General features: G+C 43.5%; 1 long non-coding RNA gene and 1 pseudogene across 1 annotated transcript in view; both read right to left on the reverse strand.

The window, feature by feature from the left end:
• LOC124789621 overlaps positions 1-19,893 on the reverse strand; it is a 347,522-nt gene that overhangs the window by 62,416 nt on the left and 265,213 nt on the right. The window lies entirely within an intron of this gene.
• On the reverse strand, positions 997-1,114 carry LOC124790866 (annotated as a pseudogene).

Below are 19,893 nucleotides of genomic sequence, written 5' to 3' on the forward strand. Positions count from 1 at the left end.
TTTGTCGTTAATGGACTATGGCAGCAGCAGGTGACCGACGCAAGTGCCTTTGCTAACAGCACATCATCTGCAGCGCTTCTCTTGGGCTTGTAACTACATGAGTCGGGCCCTAGAGGACTGGAAAACCGCAGCCTGGTCAGATGAGACCCCATTTCAGCTGGTAAGACCTGACGGTAGGAGTCGAGTGTGGCCCAGACCCTACGAAACCATGGATCCAAGTTGTCAATGGAGCACTGTATAAGCTGGTGGTGGCTCCATAATGGTGTGGGCTGTGTTTACATGGAATGGCTGGTTCCTATGGTCCCACTGAACCAATCACTGACTGGAAATGGTTACGTTCGGCTTCTTGAAAACCATTTGCAGCCATTCATGCACTTCATGATCCTAAACAACGATGGAAGTTTTAAGGATGACAATGCGCCATGTTACTAGGCCACAGTTGTTCGCAAATGGGTTTGAAGAACATTCTGGACAATTCGAGCGAATGAATTGGCCAGCCATCGCCCGGCATGAGTACCATCGAACATTTGTGGGACAATCGAGAGGTCAGTTCGTGCACAAAGTCCTGCAATGGCAATACTTTCGCAATTACGGACGGCTACAGAGGCAGCATGGCTCAATATTTCTGCAGGGGGCTTCCAACAACTTGGTGAGTCCATGCCACGTCGAATTGCTGCACCACGCCGTGCAAACATGGGTCGGTCATGATATTAGGAAGACCCCGTGACTTTTTGTCCCTTCAATGCATACTTGACATTAATAAAACAGTAACCATGATTTTAAAGAAAAAGCACTCCGTCTTCAGGCCACGAGTCGTCTACCGGGACCTCTGACCGCCGTCTCATCCTCAGTAGAGGATGCAGATAGGAGGGGCGGGGGGGCGGGGTCAGCACACCGCTCTCTCGGTCATTATGATGATATTCTTGAACGAAGTCGCTACTATTCGGTCGAGTAACTCCTCAATTGGCATGACGAGGCTGAGTGCACCCCGAAAAACGGCAACAGCGCATGGCGGCCTGGATGGTCACCCATCCAAGTGCCGACCACGCCCGACAGCGCTTAACTTCGGTGATCTCACGGGAACCGGTGCATCCACTGCGGCAAGGCCGTTGCATGATTTAATAAATAAATAAATAATAGGAGAGAGAGAGAGAGATATGATAGTACGGCATTGTTGGTCTGGGGTTGTTCGATCGTCTGGTGCCAGTCTCTTTGCGACGCCGCTTAAATGGCTGAACAGGTATTCCGTATGTTGTCTCCTTCGTTCGTCTTTTAGCAACGGCTGTAATATGTGATGCTGCTAACATAATCACAAATCCTATCACTTCCTGAGCATCAAGATAATATACTAAGATATCCAGAGGTAAATATCGGCTGCTGTAAAAAAGGAACATTGTCACTGGCTCTACTTTACTTCCTCTTTAATGGTAGAAGCCAGTGACGGACAAGCGACAGTGGCATCTAAAAACGCGCATCTTAAAATACTGGCGGGCGTGTCCTCAGCGAAGACGACATCGGTTCGAAGCCAAGGTTCTTGTGTCAGTGAGGCGATCGGCGCATGCGGCATTTCGCCCACGTACTTTGCCACGCGTATCTCGCACTGCCCCACGGCTTACAGTGAGAACTTGAGGTACGGCAGACAGCAGCTGCTGTGGGCAATCCATCATTCCATTTACGATGCTGCCACTAGTGTGCGAGTCGCCAGTAGGGTATTATAAACCCATCACTTGACCATAGGGCCTCGAGAGGATTGTTTGTGAAGTGACAATGGTTACTATCTGTAGAACGCATCTTGCTCTTACACTGCTTACTTTATCTAACTCATCTTTTCATCACAAGTTTGTCATGCAATGGATAAACTACGGAAATGACGACGCACATCAAATGCAGCGTCAACAGCATCCATCCTGCTTCAGATAAATCGAAGCATTTTTAATTCACTGATATATCCACAATTCACTGATATATCCACAGGGTGCGGCGTTTTAATCCGGACAAATGAACCTTTTTTTAAAGAAAATTAATTAAAACAAAATACAATCCCTTTTACATGTAAGGAGTGGTATCTTTCAAGAGTAACATTATTCGATGTAACCCACTTCAGCCGCAATGACCGCCTCCAATCTTGTCCTGAAGCGATCGCACGCACTCTTTAAAACATATTCGCGAATGCTGTTTCGATAGCGGTGCGTAGTGATGCCACATCTTATCCGGGCTAATCGGGGGCCAGAACTCCTCTACCAGAACATGTCAAAAAGATCAGAGAGCCAGTTTTGGACTTAATGGCTCGTATGAGCCGGTGCACCGTCCTGGTGAATGACTTCTTGTCTCCCCGAGGTCACAGTTACCATCCACAGTTTCACGACATTCGTCAAAACTTGCACATAAACTTCTTTTATGACACTTGTCCTTTATCAAAGAAATGTGGCGGCATGATATCACCATCTAGACACAATACCAACGACGTGAACCCCAGACTTCTCCTAAGCACTATACTCTGCCACAATATCGTAAACAGTTGATCTCGGGTATCCGAAGAATCGAACTATTTCAGTGGCCGAACACCCAGCACTTTCTTCGGTTGTACTCCGCACTTGTCCGTAGCATCCCGGCCATTTTGAGGTTCTCACTGTTCACCAGATGTCTATGGCTTTCAAGAACGCCAGTCGCGACCTCCGGCGGAACTACGATGTGGCGGGAAACGCAGATTAATATTTGTCCGGCTTTAAGCGCCAACCCTGTATACAGATAGAAAAAGAATAGCAACACCAAAAAATAATTTAGAACAATGAAATTTCGAAAACATTTAAGTGATTAACATTGCAAGATTACATGTTAATGTAGACGCAAGATAAGCCATTGAGAAAGTGAAATGCTGGTACATTAACAACCGTTGTAACCGCCACAATGCTGAGTGCAAGCATGCAAACGTGCATGCATTGTGTTGTACAGATGCCGGATATCAGTTTGTGGGACAGAGTTCCAAGCCTGTTACACTTGGTCGATCAATACTGGGACGGTTAATGCTGTCTATGGATGACGTTGGACTTGTCGTCCAATGTCGGTATGTGGCGAGCGTTATCCTGCTGGAATACACCCCTGGAATGCTGTTCATGAAAGGCAGCACAATAGGTCGAATCACCACATTGTGGTAAAAATTTGCATTCAGGATGCGTGGGATAATCAAGAGAGTGTTACTGCTGTCACACGAAATCGCACTCCAGACAATAACTTGAAGTGTAGGTCTAGTGTATTTAGCACGCAGACACATTGATTGCAGGCCCTCAACCGCCCTTCTTCTAACCAACACACGACCATCACTGGCACTGAGGCAGAACCTGCTTCTGTCAAAAAGTAAAACACACCTCCACCCTGCCCTCCAATGAGCTCTCGCTTGTCACCACTGATGTCGCAAATGGCGGTGATTTGGGGTCAGTGGAATGCACGCTATAGAGCGTCTGGTTCGTAGCTGTCCTTGAAGTAATCGATTTGTAACAGTCCGTTGTGCCATTGTGGTGCCAACTGCTGTTCAAATTGTTGCTGCAGATGCAGTACGATGCGTCAGAGGCATACGCCGAACACGATAGTCTTCCCTGCCTGTTTATCGCAGAAGGAACATCGAGCTTCTCGTAGCCGTATTACACGACCTCGTTCAAACATGATAAAGTGTTGAGAACGGCGTCTTTGTCGCCTTAAAGGCATTTTGGACTAACATCAACTCACCACGCCCAGTCTCAAAGGTAACTAATGCTCATGACCGTTACAGTGTGTACTTCAGCTGAACCTGATTTGCACCCTGGCGCTACTAGCGCACTCTTTGCGACTGGCGTGAAATTGGAATAGATATAGAAACACGCCTACCAACTTTCATTCATGTTGCAGAACTCCTTCTTGGTGTTGCGATTTTTTTCCGTTGGTGTGCATCTATATTTGGTCAACTGAGTAAAAAAAGCGGAACATATACAATTTCTTTATTTCGAGTTTCCTGTATGAGAGGTATCACGGACGATACACAGTTCCCCGCAATCTAAAAAACAGATTTGTTTACTTGTAAGAAGTGAGATCTATTTGTTCAATAATAAAACTGGTCATGTCGCGCGACTGTTGAATTTGGTGGACTCTCATTTGGAGGTTCACAATTGCAATAATTATGGAAACGATTATAGTAAAAACACAATAGGGCGTTACATATTGGTATATTCCAAGATCTAAGTCAAAATTTATGTCTTCTGGGATACGAGGGTAATTACTTCACATTCAAATGATCAGTATTTAAGGGTTTGTTTGAGAAAGAGAATTGTAACTGATCAAGGAATGGCTCAACACACGAAGTTTTACTGAATATTTTAATCTACCTTTGCACATTCCAAAAAGGCACATAACCAAATATGTGTTAATTTAAAATTGGTAAACAGATTGGAAATGAAGGACGAAGAGAAACAATGACAAATGCTGAAAGATGTGTATGTGGAAGGCAGAGGCAGCATGAGAGAACCTCAGCTAAACTACACAACCCCAGCCATTTCCTTTCATATTGTTGTCTGTCCTTAGTAAGTATTTTTGTATTGTATTTCCAGCACACGCCAGCTATATTTCTCCAGCACCATTGCGAAGTCTTAGAAGTGCTCCTGCTTGCCACATTCGGCACCAAACACTGCTACAATCCACAAGAAAATCTTAAGGCGTTTAAATTAGATTTTATTCAAATCAGCTTCTGTTTGGGAGTACATATGATGACTGAAATAGATTCCCAACATTATTCTCAGAACAGAGACAGCTCAGACAATATACAGAATTCGCCTACAGTCTGTGCCACGCGCAAGCATTTAGGGTGGGGATTTGTCAACCTGCAAGCTACTGGTACTAAGGGATAGATTGCAGCACGTAATAACCTTTGTTTCTATTTGTCCTCCCCGGTTACGATCGATGCTCAAAAGAACTCTGTAGATTTTGTTACTCTTCAGAGAGATTCTCACATCATTTAAAAACAAGTTACTTTAGGGCTATTATGCGTGAACGATTAGCTGATGGTGTTTCAGAACGGTAATTTAGTGGATCGCTGATATCGACGAGTTTTCTTCTACGAGATTTGTCCTGTGGATCAAGAAATGCCAAGTCGCGTCGTGACTTGTGAGTATTCATGAACATAGCTAACTCGATGACCGAGCTGGCTCCCGGCGAAAGAAGCTAAGTGAATACCACACGCAATAAGACTATTTGAAATAAGACAATTCAGTCTTCAGCCAAATATTTTAGCGGATTTACAATTCACATTACGTAATATTGTCAAAGTGTATCACATCAGCTGTAGCCTGCTGTTATTTTTGTTGTAGACGAGTGACTGTACTAAGAGTTAGTGGGATCAAGGAGTCTAACAGTTTCAGCGATAAGCTTGCGAGATATAACGCATTACGAGTATTGAGATATTCACTGTCTGGAAAAATGGTTAGCCCGATACCATAAGATCAATTGTTCTGGATCATATCATACACATTCAACACGATTTTCGTTCTCGATTACCTTTACTACCTTTGATACACGTACTGGTGTTGAGATACCTTGGTCTTGGGTAGTCATTACGTCAGCTGAGCTTTCCACAGTAGCTACGCAGCCTTTCAACTATAATGTTGTCCACTTCAATTCAGTGCCTCACATTTTTCGTTGCTGACATGTTTGACTTATTTTACCATTCGTTCTGGTAGAAGGTGATGTAGTAAACTTTTAACAATCTTTCTTACCTGCCCTTCAACAGTTCTCCTCGCACTTTCATTTCAGTATTAAATACATTGGTCAACCACACTAACACAAAGGAAACCATTATGCTCGTATTACTTGGGAATCGTTGGCTGCCGACTGCTTCTCGACCTTGGACCGTGGCCTTACGCAGCGACAAGTTTCATCCACATCAACCAACACTGGACGAGCAGTTTACTGTTTTTGTGGTATTAGACTGGTTAGACGCAACTCCCATGCTGGTCTGTCCTGTGCAAGAGTCTTCATCTCTGCATGACTGCTGCAATCTACATGCATCTAAAACTGCTTACCAATGTCAATTCCTTGTCTCTCTCTCTTTAGTTACCATGCTTCCCTCCATCACCAAACTGACAGTTTCTTAATGCAATCGGATGTGTCTTACCAACCGATCACTCCTTTTAGCCAAATATTTTATTTCCAGTACCACGCTTTTTCCGTGACATATTCATCGGGTGCTGATCACTCTCTATATATTAAACAATGTTAAGAGATGCTTTTCTCACCGGTATACTTGTTGGGTCTAGCACACCTTTCTGATGTTTCAGCATGTGTCGATTCTTGTAATCCCCTGAATGCAATCAGTTCTTAGATTGGTGCTATGCAGAACCTCCCAACCCACAATTCTTCGGTGTGCCACGACAGGCTGTTTTAATGGTCTAACTGAGTTCTGTAATTAATATGCAACAAGGTATTTCAGAAGGCCCCCAATATTCAAGAAAGGTAGTAGGAGTAATCCACTAAATTACAGGCCCATATCGTTAACGTCGATATGCAGCAGAATTTTGCAACATATATTGTGTTCGAACATTATGAATTACCCCGAAGAAACGGTCTATTGACACACAGTCAACATGGGTTTAGAAAACATCGTTCCTGTGAAGCACAACTAGCTTTTTATTCACATGAAATGTTGAGTGCTATTGACAAGGGATTCCAGATCGATTCCGTATTTCTGGATTTCCGGAAGGCTTTTGACACTGTACCACACAAGCGGCTTGTAGTAAAATTGCATGCTTATGGAATATCGTCTCAGTTATGTGACAGGATTTGTGATTTTCTGTCAGAGAGGTCAGAGTTCGTAGTAACTGACGGAACGTCATCGATTAAAATAGAAGTGATGTCTGGCGTTCCCAAGGTAGCATTATAGGCCCTTTGCTGTTCCTTATCTATATAAACGATTTGGGAGACAATCTGAGCAGCCGTCTTCGGTTGTTTGCAGATCACGCTATCCTTTATCGACTAATAAAGTCATCAGAAGATGTAAACAAACTGCAAAACGATTTAGAGAAGATATCTGAATGGTGCAAAAAGTGGCAGTTGACCCTAAATAACGAAAAGTGTGAGGTCATCCACATGAGTGCTAGAAGGAACTCGTTAAACTTCGGTTGCACGATAAATCAGTCTAATATAAAAGACGTAAATTCAACTAAATACCTAGGTATTACAATTACGAACAACTTAAATTGGGAGGAACACACAGAAAATGTTGTGGGGAATATTAACCAAAGACTGCGTTTTATTGGCAGGACACTTAGAAAATGTAATAGGCCTACTAAGGAGACTGCCTACACTACTCTTGTCGGTCCTCTTTTAGAATACTGCTGCGCAGTGTGGGATCCTTACCAGATAGGACTGACATAGTACATCGAAAAAGTTCAAAGAAAGGCAGCACATTTTGTATTATCGCGAAATATAGGAGAGAGTGTTGCAGAAATGGTACAGGATTTGGACTGGAAATCATTAAAAGAAAGGCGTTTTTCGTTGCGACGTAATCTTCTCACGAAATTCGAATCACCAACTTTCTCCTCCGAATGCGAAAATACTTTGTTGACACCAACCTACATAGGAGGAACGATTACCACGATAAAATAAGGGAAATCAGAGCTCGTACGGAAAGATGTAGGTGTTCATACTTTCCGCGCGCTATACGAGATTAGAATAATAGAGAATTATGAAGATGGTTCGATGAACCCTCTGCCAGTCACTTAAATGTGATTTGCAGAGTATCCGTGTGGATGTAGATGGAAACAGCTAAGGCAAAATGCCACGATTCCCGCACATGCTCTGATTTTCTCTTCTCAGAAATCTTTCTAAGGATCTTGGAAAGTAGGAGAAAGGTGCTGAAAGTCTGAGAGGTGAGGCGGGGCCGTCAATCGTGAGTGAATAGGTCAGCCGATAAAGGCATTGCCTGAGAAACGCAAGGGTCCATGTCCGCCGCTTTCATTATATTTTTTTAATCATAAAGCTCATGCGTAACACTTCGCTGCCGAATGGAAGATTCATTCATGTTGTATACAGAAACAATCAGTCTCGAATGCCGAGACAAAAAAGAAATTTCCCTTCAATTTAGGAAAATACAGCACAGCCGTCGAATATATCCTGCTATTCAGATCACGTACAATGGCAACAGGACAACTACACGAATTATGTTTTGTAGGTATGTTTTAGATTAATGAACTATTTAAACCAGTTACTTCTGGTCTGTAAATGCGATGGACAGTTCAAATGGTATTACACTGAAAAGCAATTTAGAAAAGGAAGCTTTATAATCGGTTTATCATCAACTTTGCTTTAGAATCCACTGCACATCACCTGTTTCTGACAGACACTACTTGCTTCGAGGGAAACATGATGTGCAACCGCCAAACTTTTACTTGTAAAACAAACGAATGAGGCAGATATATCTGTGAGCAATGCCTCTTTAAACTGAAAAACACGGTCTGCACAGGTATCGCAGTTATACAAAATCCTTTACACCACAGCACACCGGAAAGACACATTATCTTTCGTACTGCTTCTTGTTTCGCATGCGTATTTCCACGGCATATTAGCTCCACGTTATAGTTGTATTTAGGTAATCAAAGATGTTAAGTACGGACTTCTGATTGCCCTTGCATTTCGTCTACGAGAAACATTTGGTCATCCGGCGATTCGTGAAGAGGCTGGGTAAGGTAAGGGCTATTGAGTCGGCACTTGATCAACATAAAGAAAAATTAATTGTGATAGCAGCTTGTTGACCTGAGATAAGACTCGCTGAGTGGGAACGTAAACTGATAAAAACCTACAGAGATTTGGGACGGTGACAGAACAGATATAGTAGCAACACTGACACAAAAATTACGACGAAGGCAGTATGTAATTCAACTGACTCTACATGCAATATGAGATTTGCAGATATTGAGATTCTATCAAAATACCTAACTGAGCTACAAATGAAATAGTTATTTGGTTTCTTATTTGTAATATATGTAAAAGGACCAACAGCAGATGAACAGAAAACACTGATTTCAAGATTCGCAAGTTGCATTTACACTCGTAATACCATTACGTATCCGCAAACTTACGTTCTGGTTGAGAGAACAAGACAACTAGAAATAGCGATACCACCTAACTTAAAATCTGAATATGTAAAATTTAGCTGCATTTCATACACTAACTGCAAATACTATATTTTATATACATGATTTGCTAAATTCTATTACGTTTAAAGCACCCGACATTGCATTAGGAACACTACCATCTATGCTAGTTGAAGCTACTGGATGACTCCTATACGACACTACGTGTGATAGAAAAATACGTGTAACTGTAGTAGTTATTTACAGGGTTACTGTTAACTGCTGTACACAATGAGGGTTTATAATTGAGAAATGTGCTAATGCTCTAGCGAAGCAGTGCGCCAAGTGGTAATTAATTTGAGAAATAACCTTACTGGCGAAGCTGTCGCAGTCGCGGAGAACAGTTAATGACGTAGGACCTGAAAAAAAATCATCGCGAAATATCAGGGGACAGCACAGCAGTAGCAAAGAGTTTACATACAGCTCAGAGAAAGACGCACGAAATTATTTTCAAAAGCGAAAATAATCAATGTGAGTAGTTGCCCATGAGTTACTAAGTTGACATTAGCTAAAATCTGAATCAGTATTCCGTCCTTACATGCTACTTTCAATTCTATTTAGATAACTCAGTTTGTTTCGTAACGATCTGTGTTAAGAGTGTGCTTTAGTCAGGAAACACATAAATACTGTGACAACTGCATGGATAAATTCGTTGACAAGATTCAATAAAACGAAATAACAAACATTTAGCCAACTATGGAGATGTAACTCAACTCCAAGGGCATAGATCAGTAGAGTACGAAACATATTTTCGCTCGCGTGTTTATCTTGTTGCCGAACTGAATAAAAAAAATCTGAAATGTGTGCAACTGGCGTGAGACTTGCTGGCTTTATTTGGGAGCAGACACGTCATAATGTTTAAGCTGACGCACGCACATCTAAGATAAATTATACCCATCCGTTTCTAGTTGGTCACTGGAATACCATCAATTTTCTAGAAAAACACTGAGATTTATTTACACCTGTACAACGCGCAAGAATCCTTTGACGCGTTGTGATCTGTTATATTCTGGCTGGGCCGGTAATCTTGTATAGCCCTATACGTGTAATGCGGGCATATGGAATACGCAGGTTCGGAAGTTGCAGTTGTACTTACCATGGCGACACGACTACCGGCAAATTCATAGAATACCGGATTACTGACAATAAATTCTTAATAAAGCAAATATTAATCATAAGGCTGTCTATGATTAAGCAAGAACGGTCTTTTACACCCTGATAACGTGGCGCAAATTTTTGTCCAAGCTCCGATTACTTTTTTCTTCTTCAGAAACTGAAGAGAGACGACAAAGTAGGGGAAAAAATTATAATTATTTTACAGCTTAGAGCGTGCAGATCAAATCAGTAGAGATGACTACTTGCTGTTTACAATGAGCTTTTATATTACGATTTCAACCATTGTAAGCCCGACCCAAAAATGTACGTTTGCAGAAGTTACTCTAACTGCGATGATGTTAATTTTTAAAACTTATTTACACAGATGCTTTATCTATTTATGGAATTTCTCATGGCATGTTACCTTGCTTCTTCAGTCTTTTTTGCCTATTCAGAGCCCGATCCAAAATTTGTATGTTTTTGTAGGAACAGAAAAAATAGTCTCATATATTCATATGTGGTCCGTTTTTCTCCTGTACGTGTACTTTGCATCAGGATGTTAGTGGTGTGCATCCCGAGACATTTAGATAATGACAACTCCACTTACATCCACGTCAATATTCAGAAAATCATAGCTAAGTTAATCCCAGTCGGTATCTTTTACTACAACCTGGAACGAGGAAAAAGTAGATGCGAACAGGTTTATTACCAAACAATCAGTTTAAAAAGACATGTTCACAAAACACTGACACGAACTACTCATAAAAGGTGGAAAAACTGCTACTCGCCGACCACAGGGAAGATTTGTTTCAGTGTCAGGAAATTCAGGAACACGAGGTGCAATAATGACTTGTATCGCAAGATGAATGAAGAAAGACAAAACAAGTTTACAGCATTTCTAGATATAGAAACCGATTTCCCAAAGTTGACTGGAATACATTCTTCGAAATTCTTAATTTATTGAGGATGAAATACAGAGAGTACTTTTACAGAAACCAAATTGCTGTTACAGAAGTCGAATGACTTGACAGGGAGGCACTAATGAGAAGGAAGTGAGCAAGGCTGTAGCACATCCCTCACGTTATTTAGTCTGTACGTAGAGCTAGCTGTAAAGGAAAGCAAAGAGAACTTTAGAAAGCCAATTAAAGTTCAGACAGAAGAAATAAAAATTTTATGAATAGCGATGACGACACTCTCACACTCAGCAAAGGCCTTGCAATACCAATTGGATGAACGCATAGTGTCTTGACAGGAGGCTATAAGATGAACATTAATAAAAGTACCAATGAGTAATGCAGCATGGTCGAATTAACACTGTTGATGCCGAGGGAATTAGGCTGCGGGACGAGACATCAAAAGTAGCAGACAGCAAAACGACTGACTAAGGCAGAAAACTAAACAGAATATAAAATGTAGACTAGCAACAGAAAGAAAAGCCTTTCTGAAAACAGAAATAAATGAGCATCGAATATAAATTCAAGTGTTAGGAACTCTTTTCGGAATATATTGCCAGGAGTGTTGTCTTGTAGGGAAGCGAAACGTTGAGGGTAAACGAGGATACAAGAACAGAATAGAAGCTTTTAAATGTGGTGTTAAAGGACAATGTTCAAGGTTATGAGTAGATAGGATGTATCCTATATACATATTGAAGATATGGTGAACGAATCGGTGGGAAGAGGCTTTTGTGGTACAATACAGAAGAATAGTTTGTACGACACATTCTGAGGCGTCATGGTTAATTTGGTAATAGGCAGGACTGTGGTAGGAAGAGGCGGCGTTAAAATTTGTGGAGTCAGACGAAGATCTGCTTGCAGAAATCAGATCTAATTACATGTAGGTTGCAGTAGTTATGCACAGATAACACATCTATTCAGGATATACTAGTGGGAAGAGTTGCATCAAACCAATGTAGTAAGGGCACACAAATTAAAAGCCAAACACAGCTCATCATCCAATACGAAGAGATACATCTTTTGTCAGTGTCAAATCGCATTAAGCCAGTGACTATGGTTAGGTGAGCGGCGTGTGTTCCTTTTGCTTCCAGTTATTTTCTTCGATATAAACGCATTCGAAGCAATGGTCGTGGAAAGTTCCTCTCCCTACATCTTCCACGCATATACACTGATCAGCCAGAACATTATGACCATCGACCTACTATCGATAAAAACCCACATGCATGTTGCCTGAAGTATAAGTGAGCGAGCTGTCCGTGTGTAGAATGGGGCGGGCGGGCGATCTATCCGAGTAGAACCGAGGGTAGATTATGATGGCCCGGACGCTCGGTACGAGCATTTCGGATCTCCGACACGTGAAACCACGTCTAGACGTCGTGTGGTTGGGCGGCCATCCGTCATTACAGTTGTCGGACGTCGTAGGCTGGACAGTCTGGTAAAACAGGACAGGCGGCGAAATGTAGCAGAACTGACAACAGACTTCAATGCTTTTATGGGAATTAGGTGACTTACGTGTGCAGACGTGGTGCAGCGGGCTACCAAGGCCTATTGTTTCCATGCCACAACGTGTCGCCGCGGGTATTCGTGCCAAAGATAGACATACTGGCTATTAGGTACGTGATCATAATGTTCTGGATGATCAGTGTATGAACAAGAATAAATACACAGACAGGGTGGCCAAATAAAACGAGCCCAGAAAATATTTACAATGAGACTGGCGCGGTACTGGTCCTTATCAACGGACATCACTGAAGATGGCCACCGTTGAGGTCGATGCGGGCTGTGCTAGATTTACACGTGTAGCAGCTCTGCCTGAGGGATAGCAGCAGTAGCGTCTTCAGTGTTCTGCTGAATCTCTGCAAGTGTGTGAGGATTATTGGAGTACACCTGACCACTCAGTTTGTTCTGTAGGTAAAAATCATACGGAGAGAGATCACGTGATCGAGGAGGCCAGGAGGTTGCACAGCCATTACAAGTTCTCCTCTCCTCAGCGAAAACCTCCTCACGCACTCGTCACAAGATTGCCAAGGCGGGGTGTGCAGTTGCTTCTTCTTGCTGAAAATACCCTGTGCTGATTCACATATAGATTAAACAGATTCTGAACATACCGGTTAGCATTAATAGTTTGGGGAAAGAATTTGTTACGAGGGCTTGCTGAAGACTAATGTCTCCGAATTTTTATGTGAAAACTCTTAAAGCTATTTGAATAAAACAAATTTGATTAACATTCTACGCATTTGTTCTTTACAGCTACTTATTTATTTCTCAAAATAGTCACCCTGACAATTAAGACATTTCTCCCACTGAGAGACCAGTTTGTTGACACAGACACAGTACAACTTCTGACTTTGTTGATGGACTCCGAATGTCACCTCTGCTTACACAGCTTCATCATCATCAAAGTGATGTCCTTTTTTTCCCTTTATTGTATTTCAATTCCCCATCGGGGCAGGCTGGCAGCAGCATACTCACTGCTCTTCAGCCGAAAGACATAGATCACACATCAGGAGACATAAAAAAGAACATCAAGGGGAAATTACGGAGTACAGAGACATAAAAAAGGGGGAACATTATGAAGACAATAGACAAAAAAGGGGCGACTGGAAAACGGAGATAAAAACCATTAAAAAAAGTAACGCACACAAAAAATCACACACTGGGATAGTTAAAAGAACACAAGGTGAAGCATGACCGGAGCATAAAAGTATCGACAGACGGCATAACACATAACAATCACTGTATAAGTCCAGCACACAATTAAAATCACAGCTCTTGACGCACAGGAGAACATCACCAAACACAACACTGACGTAACACAATGATGATGATGAGCAAACAGAGGATCTGCCAGGCACATGGAGATGAGAGAGAAGCGAAGAGGGGAGGAGAGAGGGGAAATGGCTGGGGGAGGGGGGCGCCTAAGAGGGCCAGGGAGGGAAGGATGTGGGAGGGAAAGAGCTGAGGATGGGGTGCAGGGACTCAGGTGGGGGGAGAGGAGGAAAATCTGCTCTGGATGAAGGAGGGGGAAGGAAGTGGGGAGTGGCCTGGGGGGGGGGGGTGGGGGAGGGAACAAGGCCAGGTTACAGTTGGAAGGAAGGGTATACATCACAGCAAAGTTCATCATCCGGGAGGGGGAGGTGCTGGAAATTGCCCTGATAAAGGACATGGAGGGTGTGGAGGTGGAAGGAGGGAGGGATACAGCGATAGAGGCACAGCAACGGGTGGGGGGTGGAGAGGAAGGAGGAAACCAGGGGTTGGGGGGGATCAAGCCTGCAGACAGTGCAAAGGATGCAGAGATGTTGGAGGAAAAGGAGGAGGTGGGGGAAGGGGTTGAGGTCGTACAGCAGCTATGTGGGGGAAGGAAGGCGGATACGGAAGGCGAGGCGGAGCACATGGCATTCGAAGATTTGGAGGGCCTTGTAAAAGCATGTGGGTACAGAGATCAGATCCAGGAACACTGGCGTAACAGAGGGTAGGACAGATGAGGGATTTGTTGCTGTGGAGGATGGTGCAAGGATGCAATTCCCATGTCCAGCCAGACAGGCGTTTCAGGAGGCAGGAATGGGCTTTCTGCTGGATGGTCAGGAGGTGAGGGGTCCAGGTGAGGTGATGGTCAAGGGTGAGGCCAAGGTATCTCAGGGTGGAGGTGAGTGGGATGGGACGACCATAAAGGTTGACGTAGAAATTATGGAGACAGAAGGAGCGGGTGGCGCGGCTTACGACGATTGCCTGGGTTTTGGAGGGGTTGAGACGAAGGAGCCACTGGTTACACCAAGTGGAGAACTGGTCAAGATGGGTTTGGAGGGTGCGTTGGGACCACTGAAGGGTAGGATAGAGCCAGGAAGGCGGTGTCATCAGCATATTGGATTAGGTGGCCAGGTGGGGGTGGCTTGGGCATATCAGCTGTGTACAAGAGATAAAGGAGAGGGGAGAGGACACAGCCCTGGGGGACGCCAGCAGTGAGATAAAAGATACGGGAGTTGGTGTTGTGGAGGGTGACATAGGAAGGACGGTGCGAGGGGAAGGCAGCAACCATGTGGACAAAATTGATAGGCAGGGTGTAGGTTTGGAGTTTAAAGAGTGGACCAGGAAGCCATACACGGTCATAGGCATTTTGGAGGTCGAGGGAAACAAAAATGGCGGAGCGATGGGAGTTAAGCTGGAGAGAAAGAATGTGAACGAGGTGAAGGAGTTTGTCTTCAGCGGAGGAGGGTCGGAAGCCACACTGGATAAGGGGGAGGAGGTGGTGTTGATTAAGGTGCTGATGGATACGGCGGGAGAGGATGGATTCGAAGACCTTACTGAAGATGGAGGTGAGGCAGATAGGACGATAGGAAGAGGCGACGTAAGGGGGTTTGTTGGGTTTGAGGAATAAAAGGACGCAGGAAGTCTTCCACAGGTCGAGGTAGAAGCCGGTAGCGAGGATGACGTCATGGAGATGGGCAAGGACAGTCAGGAAGGAGAATGGCAGTAGGTAACACAGTCGTGCCCAGGGGCCGTGTTGCGTTTGGACTGGAGGATAAGTTTAGTGTCGTGTGCTGTGATTGGAGTGTTGATGTTGGAGGGGGGCAACTGCCCCAAGTACTGGAGACTAGGAGCAAGTGGAGCGACCGAGGTATCGGCACGTTCCATGACGGTGGGGAAAAGAGAATAATCAAAGTGGTGATCATCAGGGATGGAGAGGACCCCGGAAAGATGGGAAGCGAAGTGGTTGGCCTTACTGAGGCTGTCAGGAAGGGGGCGGTCGTTATGGAGAAGGGGGTAGTGGGGTGCGGAATGAGAAACAGTAAGGCGATGGAAGGCGGACCAGTACTTGGAGGAGTTGATAGGGAGGGTGGCATTGAGTCGTGTGCAGGTCTGGCGCCATTAAGTCCTCGAAGGCGTTCCTTAAATTCTGCAAACAGGTGAAAACCGCATGTGGCCAAGACTATTGTCGACGGACAAACCAATGCCTCGGATTGTTGCAGATGCAGTAGCGCCCGTGTATGGTTGGGTTGGCATTGTCATGCTGAAGGAGGTGCTCCATATGTGGACGAACTCTTAGAATTAGAAGCTCGATTACAGCATGCTGTTTGTCAAGCACCGACATAGTTACTTTACACACACCGCCATGTTATACGCTACAATTCAGAGCCCTCTACCGGTAGAGGGTTGCAACTTTCGTCAGGGAAGCGGGAAAGTCCACCGAGTAATATGCATGGCATGTAATAGTTGACCCGATATAGAGAACAGAATAAAAAATTACGAATGACTGTTACACAGAACAATGCAATGTTCCTTAGAACGAGCATGCGTGTCCGAAGGAGGAGGCACTGCGGCAACTACAGCCGTTGTGAAATGTATTCGCAGTTGCCAATACGAACAGCCATCAGGTATATATGGGTATGGCGACAGTGAAAATTTGTGGCTGACTGGGACCCGCACCTGGATTACCCGCTTTTCGCAAGCGCTCAACCATCATGTGTCGTCGTTTCTGCTTCACAACCTGTACTCGTACACACACTATGTAAATCCCGTACAGGGGAGAGTTTCTTTAATTGAAAGTCGATTCGTCGCATTGGCGGGATATGCATGTCCGAATGAACATGGCATCGTTCTTAACCACATGGGCACTGCAGTATCGTATTTATTCGTCAATACCGGACTGCAAAGGTGACTTTCAATTAAAATGACCTCCCATATACGGGAATTACATAATATGTGTACGAGTACAGGTTGTGACGCAGGATTTCACCATGGGACGTGCACGGATAGCCAGAGCGGTTAAAGCCGTCGGCACACGAACCGTGCTGTCGAACGTCAACGTTGAGGGTGCCGAATGTAACGTGCTGCTGATCACTTAGAAACGATGCGACTTGTGCACACCGTACGTGAGCCTCAACGTGGTATACGCGATCGCAACGCGCTCCAGCGGCAGTTGTCGCCTGTATCTGGCCCACAAATCACACTGTTTACGAAATGGACGGTCGCAAAATTCCTATCTTAGGTCTATTAGAACGTACTTTGAGAATTTTCAACATTGCAGCGCGTCAGAAATCGTGAATAATTTAATGATTATAAAGAATCCTCCTCTATTGCAAATATCTGCGATCGAGGCGAATTCTTTATAATCATTAGAACGTACTTTTCCTCCCTTGTCCATATGCTAGTCTTATCAATATCTGCGAAAATGTTATAAGGCAAAAAGGAAAGTAGCATGTCCGCTCAAAGGACATCGGCTTATACAAGTTCCTTTACAAACAGTGGATACAAGTTCAGTTATCTACGTAAGATAAAAATTATTTCAACATTCTCACTTTTTACTAAAACCCTAAGGCCATTCTTACTTGATCACTGTTCCTAAACAGTAGCAGAATCTCTACAACATGTGAATTACGTCACTTAAAAAAGCAAAAAAGGCAAAATATCTAACTGCAAGTAGTGCAATGTGTATTGGAGATTAAGCCAATAGAATAAACTCACTTCTCAAAAAGAGCGAATATTATACTATATACTTATATTAAACTACTAAGAAAGTATTAGAACCTATTAAAAATTCGTATGTTAGAAAAAAATTATTGGGAAATAGCGGGACGCAAACCACTACCACAACACAAACATTCTTGGGAAGATCTGATCCGACTCATTGCTCACTGCGCCGCTGCCGTTGTTCTTGTGGTGATGGTCTTCAGTCTGGGGGCTGGTTTGATGTAGCTTTCCACGAAAAGCTTCTTCATCTCCGAACAACTGCTGCAGCCTAAGTGCTTTTGAAACCCGCTACTGTATTCACATATTGGTCTTCCTTTATAACTTTTACGCCCACACTTCCGTCCAATAGTAAACCGGTGAAGCCTTGATGACTGAGAATGTGTGCTATCAACCGATCCCTTCTTCTAGTCAGGTTGCGTCACAAATTTCTTTTCTCCCCGGTCCTATTCAGTACCTCCTCATTATTTACATGATCTGCCCATCTAATGTTCAGCATTCTTCCGTAACACCACGTTTCAAAAGCTTCTGTTCCCTTCTTGTCTGCATTTTTAATCCTTCACACTGCACTTCCAAATACATGGCTACAGTACAGACAAATACATATTCAGAAAACACTTTCTAACACTTTAATCTATATTTGGTATTAACAAATTTTCTCTTCTTCAGAAACGTTTTTCTTGCCACTGCCAGTTTATATTTTATAATCTCTCTACTTTGGCCGTCAGCAGTTTTTTTGGGCCAGTTTTATTTTGCCCATCCCGTATTAAGCAAGCTGCGTAGTTCTAGTTCTATGCAGGTATTGGTTTCCACAAAATACAAATTGCACTTGCAAAGCAGTCGCACTTCTTGCTATCGAATGCTTTTTGTATGTAAAGCGATACTACCTCATGCGAAACTAACGGTATCATGCGCCTACATAAATGTAGAAATGTCCTCATATTTCCATGCGAGTGGCAGTGTTCATTACGAACAATTACTCAATAAAAGTGGCTTTCTTTGTTTTCGGCGCAGTAGGGATGCGCAGTCTCACGATGACAGCTTCCTGGCATCAGAATTCCATCTTTATGAAAACGTTAGTACTGAGAGTATTACTGAAATTGTACGAAATGGCTCATTACGAAACAGAAAAAAATATATACGACTGGAACCCAAAATATCTACACATCTCTCCTGCGTGCAGTGCCGTAGTGAAGTCCCCTGCTATGCGGATTATAATTAGGTGGCTACCCGTCATCCGTGTGGAAATGACAGTTAGGTAAGAGTGTTTGTTTTCTTTTCCCGTGGTCACCAATTTCATACTCAAATTTTTGTATACGTAGAGGCAACTGCTGGAAGCATTCGTAGCTTCCGCTTCTACTCCCGCAGGAAAAAAAAAATTACAGGATACTTGCCTTCGCGACTTGTTGCTCGTAACAGGAGAAGTGGATCGATGCATTCTATATCACGCAACAGACAATCGTCCAACGACAAACACGCTTTGTCGTTCGATCATATACAGAAACGCTGACGCACAGAAGTTTACAGAATTCTGAAAATAATGCACAAAGCTATGCCGGGACACATTTTTCTCTATAGCGTGTTACTAAGAACGATTAACGGCTAGGTTACATTTTTCGCGATAAATATCGGGTAACTACCGGTGCTAATGGCGTAGCTGATAAGGACAACGCACTGCGAAAATCTTAGTTTTGCTAATGCAATTCCGCTCACTTGTAGAGCTATTGTTATTTCCTCGCGTGCTTTGCAGTTTTGCTCTTAAATTCTGTAGTCTGCGACTACCCTCTCGCTTACGTAAATGGCTGCCGTTAATTCTCTGCTGTTATCGCAATTCGCGTTTTACGTCCTAAGGTCGCCATTTCGCTTTCTTAAAGTGCTTTTGCTATATCTTTGCCAGCAGTTTCAAAACACTGCGCAATTCGTGCACCTACCGATGACAGTGCTGCTCTGAAAATAGTTTGGGACAAACATCTACCAGTTACGACAACTTTGTGCTAAAAGTAATATTAAGATACAGTAACAAACCATTTAACAATCGCTACAGGAACTAACTCGAGCCTAAACGACAAGACTGATCCGGGGAAATTAGGGAATTCCTTGTAATTTTCTCCTGATACCCACTGGCTATCAGCAGTGCCACAGTAGGACGCGCCCGTTTGTTTTTCCGACAGCTCTTCGATGTACAATTTCCTCCCTATAACACTGTACATCCCTTGGAGATATGTAAC

This window comes from Schistocerca piceifrons, chromosome 3 (genome assembly GCF_021461385.2).
Source record: "Schistocerca piceifrons isolate TAMUIC-IGC-003096 chromosome 3, iqSchPice1.1, whole genome shotgun sequence".
Lineage (NCBI taxonomy): Eukaryota > Metazoa > Arthropoda > Insecta > Orthoptera > Acrididae > Schistocerca > Schistocerca piceifrons.